Source organism: Rhea pennata, chromosome 6 (assembly GCF_028389875.1).
Source record: "Rhea pennata isolate bPtePen1 chromosome 6, bPtePen1.pri, whole genome shotgun sequence".
Lineage (NCBI taxonomy): Eukaryota > Metazoa > Chordata > Aves > Rheiformes > Rheidae > Rhea > Rhea pennata.
Window position 1 is genome coordinate 36,333,291 of NC_084668.1, and position 6,099 is coordinate 36,339,389.

Consider the following 6,099-nt stretch of genomic DNA (forward strand, 5'->3'; position numbering starts at 1 on the left):
TCAGACCACAGCACGGTTTGCAAACAGGGACTGGACTGGTGGAAGAGAGGAGAGACAAGAGGAACCACTGAGAATTTATAAACTTGTGGCCCTAGAAAAACAGGCATAATTTATTTGCTGTGCAATCCCAGTGTTGTCCTTTCCAGGGTCTCACACTCTTTTGTCATGTTGTTTTGCCTCCTGCTTCCCTCTTTGATCCCTGCAGTAAAGGAGGGCTTTTTTTTTTTTTTTTCCAGATAACTCTTGCCTCATCTGCACTTGTTTTCCTTGTGTTTTAAAAGGGCACAAGTCATCGTTGTATTCCCAAGGGTATGGCTCCTTTCCTTCTCCAAATTGCAGTTCATTTCCTATCACTTAGACACTTGACTCGGTCACTTCACATGTATGATCTTTCTCTAGTGTCAAAGTTATTGTGAGGCTAGGGGAAGAAGATAGCATAGCTTTCAGTAAGCAGTCTTGCACGTGGGACAAACCACAGCTAAGCTGATGCAGGAACAAAGCCTACACACATGCCCTGGTATGCCCTCGCTCTTAATTTCTCATTATTTTCCCAGACACTGCAAGTGTCGCTCCTTTTATATCTCAAGCATTACCTGATGGTGTTATGCTGTAACATTAATTTAGGCACCATACACTCCTATCCTTACTCCATTTTCCATTCAGATTTCAAGCTGTTGAGTCTGTCTGTAGTCTGTCAGGCAGGCTGTGCTCGCTGTCACAGCAATGGAAATCCAGACTGGCATTAACATTTCAGGGGAGCTAGAGCTGCGAGAGAACTGAAAGAGCTGCAGATGTAATTTGGCCATGTTTGGGAAGGGGAAGGTTTCCTGACACCACAAAATGGCTGAAATCCCAGTCCAGGAGAAGTAAATGGGCATTTAGTAAATGGATTGTCAAAGTACCCAAGGATCTACCTCATGCGCTTGGGATTTTTTACCTGTCACAGAATGTAGATAAAATAACGATCTAGATACTCAATCTCAGCATCTCATGACAACTTCTAGAAAAGCAAGCACTGACTTGATTTTTTAGAAATGCTGATATGATCTACTATGGTTTCTCAAAGAATTATCTGGGTATCCTTAAAATAGTCCCAAGAAATGCCAACCAGGCTGCTGCTTTGCCTTTATGCTAAAGAATCAGGAAGATCATGGAGTATTGACCCACATATCCTGAATCAAGAAGGCAACTACTGAAGTCCAACAGATTCCAAAAATTTTATGAGCAGAAAAGTGGATAGTTTAGAACCTAATTTTAAAATAAGTGAAATCTTCCTTCAGTCACTGAAACTTGCATAGTGCCCTAATTATTCCTAGCATGTACCTCTGTTCTCAAGCAAATAAAAACGTACTTGCATGCTAGAGGAGTACTTGCAACAATATGCTATCACTCACTTCTTCCTGACAGCTTCCATCTCACAGGAAGAGGTCACTATGTAGGTCACTAAGATTCCCATTTAACTTCCATTACACAATTAACTTTTCAGTCCCTTGACTATCTTGCAAATCCACATAAAGAATATATGTAACAGTTGTCGCTTCCTCTCTCTTTCCCACCATGAAGAATCGTAACACAGACTTGTCCAAGTAATCTGGGTAGGCTTTATTCTGCTTTTTCCTTGTATTTGTATGTTGTTCAAGGGCTTGAGTAAAATGCATTCATTCACACAACTGCAAGGCTTAGAACATCTTTATTCTTCCGTTACTGCTGCAAGTAATAATTTATTATGAATAGTGCTATCCATACTTCATGAAAGGTTGAGATTTTCAAGTCTTTATTACAAGGAGAATGTGCTCTTAACTAGCTGCAGTGGAGGTGCATAAGCAGGGTGATAAGAAGTGTTCAACAAATAATCACGTTGTTCCTAACCAGGGAGACAGTGGATGTTATCTGTGTTATTCATCACCCACTCTGTCCAATAAACTAACCCTACGGAGCTATGTAGCACTTGTCATCTGAAACACTTCACAGAGAAAGTTACATATGATTATCTTCTTTTTGCAGATGGCAGTGGAGGTCACAGCAAGGTGAAGAGCCATGCCCAAGGACATACCTCAGGTTGGTGGCAGAGCTAAAAATGTCTAACAGCCCTGTGATATCTGGCTTCTAAGACCTAATCTGCTTTCTGACAAGCTCCGTTCTACTTTGCCATTTACTGTGTGCACCCATGAATTTTAATTGTGTTGTGAGTCTTTTCAGACCCTTCCTTCTGTGAATTCAGGTGCCTTTAAACACAAGTACAACCATCACAGTTAGAGGAAAAAAGCAATATTCCTTCAGAAAGAATTTTAGGTTGGTTTTCTGTACCATAAAATGTTACACTGAAGTCTGATGTGTAGAATACTTCCAGGGCCAGAGCTTAGTATTGCTTGTCACAGCAGAAAGGAAGCTTTCTTTTTTGGAAAGATGTGAAATTTTTGTTTCCAGCTCTCAAGATAGCAGCCCATAAATGTGTCATTAATCCAGGGCTAAGTGCTGCTATCAAACCCATATAATGTTGAGAGAGAGCTTGAGGGAAGTCTTCCCTATTTGAGGAAATAAACATTTCCCTCACACGCTGATTATTTTTTAATGCCAATAGCTGGAAGCTGTTAATTAGCATTTGTTGGGGGGGGGGAGGGAAGGGGAGGGCAGGAGTTCAGACATGTACATTCCTGGCTCTTTTTAAGTTAAAATGTCATCCAAGTTTCAAAGCGGTAACCATTTCTTCTGGCTGCACGTATTCTTAGTTTGGAGTGTTAGAACAAGTCTCAAAGGAGGTGGATTAATGGGTAGAGAGGGAATGGCTCAAAGTTACATGATTAACTGCAGCTACCACCTGCCTGTAATATGACTTACGGCTGTTGCTTCATTAGAGGTCATGTGTTTAGGTGGGAACACCTGAAATAAGGCATTGCAGGTAAGTACATATATGCTAAATGTTCCCACATAAAAGAGTTTTCAGATTAAGGTTGGAGGGAAGGTTGCTTCTGTTCTGACAAGTGACAAAACATCTCTGTTAACAGCACTGCCTGCTCCTCATTTCTCTTGAGTGGAAAAGGCAAGCGAGACCCCCGTGTATTGCTGTTGATGTTGACAGAATTGTGCCAGTTTGCATCAGTGAGGATGCAAACACAGCATCCTCTGTCTGGGGACTGACAGAGCAAACACAGCATGGAAAAATAATCCTTAGCTCTTCTCAGCCTCTGTGTTAGAGCAGATGCCAAGCAGCTAGTGAGACCTGCTCTAGCCATTTAGTTTCTACAGTGAATGACAGGCCGGGGATCTTCTGCTCTTCCTAAGAGGAGGGGTATGGGGAAAGTTGGAAAATAGCCAGTAGACCCATGAAGGATATGGCAGCAAAGCAATGGCATCTTGAGTATGAGCAACTTCAGAATGCTTCTTTCTCAAAAGAGGGCGAATTTCTTTCCCCAGCACATACCTCTTACCCTGATGAAAACAAAAAGTATCAATGAGCACAGCAGGAATACTACAAGCAATTTTAAATAAGATTCAGCATCTTCCGAAGTACTTAGGGCATAGAGGTCTTGAACTCACAAATTCAGAATTTAGTTTTGTGCAAAAAAAGCACCTTCCAGATCTGGTTGTCTGTGATTTGTCCAGAAAAGTTGCATAGATCCCTAAATATCTCCTGTTTCTCGACTGCAAGGCCATAAGTGTCTGATTTTTGCAAGTGCCTGTTCAGAAGAGCTCTGCTGCATGTCCTGCAGAGCATGTCCACGGAAAGGGAAAGTCAGGATCCCAGGCTTGGAGTACTCACCCGCACTGTGTAAGGTGAGGGGCCAAATCTCTCCCCAGCCTGCAACATCTCAAACCCATGTGTTTCCTTTCTGACCTCTTTCTCTTTGGAAATGGTGCCTCAGATTATGAGACAGGTCTTGGTGGAGCATGTGAGAGAGAAAACCAGGACACCTGGTAAAGGCCATCTCAGGAGCTTACGGCTCCGTCTGGAGCTGGCTGGCTGCGTACATGTTATACAGCATTTTTGGTAGTGATCTCCTGTGTGCTGCCCAGGTGACCCTGAGGCAGAATTACGTGTTGTGTGTGGTCTTCTGTTTCAAAGCACCCTGAATAACAAGATTTCAGTCCGTTGGGGCTGTGCTCCCTTTTCTTGACGGCACAGTGGAGAGTCACAGGTCCTGCAGCATGGCGCGAGGGCCGGTGGAGGCGAGGGAGGGTGGTGGTCTGGGATGGTGTTGAAAGACTTGCAGGGAGCAGGAGTCCGACCCTGTGAGGTATACATCCAATATCATCGGCCTGGAGTTGGCCAGCCTGCCAGCTGTGCCAGCAGTTCCTTTTGAAGGGAAATAATTGACTTCTTTCAGAGGGAAGCCAAAAGCAGCACGTGAGCACTGTGGATAATCAGGAAACCAGGGCCCTGGAGTGAAATAAGAAACAAATCAAACTGACGGCGTAGACAGGCCGTGAGTCACTTGGCAAATTTTTCCCTTAGTAAGGGAATGCTGTGGCTGGGGTTTTAAGGGAATTAATCTGCATCGCATTAATTTGTAGAGAACAATATGCATAGCCTATACTTTTGGTAGAGCCTCAGCTAGAGAAAACGCTCCTGCTCCATTGGGTTCAGCGGGACAGGACAGCCTAGGCTCAGCTCAGAGGATTAGGCTTACAAGCCTTTGAAAATGTGTCTGATGATGGGAGCCCTAGCTCTTACTTCCTCGTTGTTTTGTTACTTCTGTCTCATCCGAATGTTGCATTTTATAAATACAGTAGTAATCTTATCAGCATATTACATATACTGTGGAGCACCATCCATTTACTGTTCTTCCTATTTGCACAAGCATGGAAGGAAGCATTACTCACGTTTTTGAACAATTGAAACGAGACTCGAGCGCCGCGTACCGTGACTGCCGCCCTAAGGCAACGTCCGAGGGGCTGCCCGGCGCCCCAGCCCTACACAGTGCAATATATTCTTTGCAATTACTTCATTCTGAGTAGCCCTCACAGGAAATAATTATTTTGGTAGACATTAACAAACTCTAACTTGTAGTGTAAGCATTTCCAAATTACTCCTTTCCCTGATGACAGTGGCTTCTTTAGGTTTAGGCAAACCTAGGTTATGTCCAAATTCAACAACTTTGTGCCTGAAAAGTGCCCTATTCTTAGACTCTGGTGTTGCCAACATCAGCCCACAGAGTTGTTTTCTGCCAAAGTACTATGAGAAACAGACCTTTCATTGTGTTTCTACTGAAAAAAAAAATACTGAGTCATAGCACTTTGGGAATGTTTGCTGGGCTGCAATATGAAAACACTATAGATATATTAGGAAGAGATTTAAATATTTCCACATAGGAACTAGGAACCAAAATTCCTGAGTGTTAACTGTGAAAACTGCCTAAAGCAGGAGGAGTCCTTTCTCAAATCACAGTAGGTAAGCAGCTGCTTACTCATGTGAATTGTGATAAGTACTTATTTTATAATGTTTTTTTTCTTAGAAGAGGAATCCTGCCCTAATTCAACACGTCACCGTTCCTTTAAACTGTTCCTTTGAGCAGGAATTTGCTGTTTATAGAGCCTTACCAAGACCTGGGTGGTTTCAGAGGGAAGGAATCCTTGCCAGTTTGAAGAGGAGGAGGAAACTCCTATGCCGGGTCAAAAACCCACCCACACAAGAAGCAGGGAGGAACTAGAGCTGCGTAGGAAACGTCTCTGAGCCGGCAGGCAGCTGCTGGGGTTGGGGTGCCGGCGCGGCAGCCTTTCGCTAGCGCTGCTGCTGTGTCACGCGCACACGGGTGCTGTTCCAGTAATACGACCACAATAATCCCACCTTTCCCTACAGACAAAGTTGTGACCCTCGAGATGTGTTGCTACCTAATGCCTATTGCAGCTGTCTGAATAATCTTTCAGATGATAGTAAAATAAAACCTGATTTTAATATCTCGGTAGGCCCTGGACACTTTAAAAACAGCGTCAAAACTTGATTTTTGCTGAGAGTTTATAAAAATTAAAGTAGCTTTTCATAGCCAAAATCTATTAAGGTTTTATGGTAGAACTGGAGTTCATGATTAAATTTCTAAGCTTTTACTTTTATGCATTGGATACTTAAAGTTTTCTGGGGTAATTTTTCTTTGGCTTCAGCAG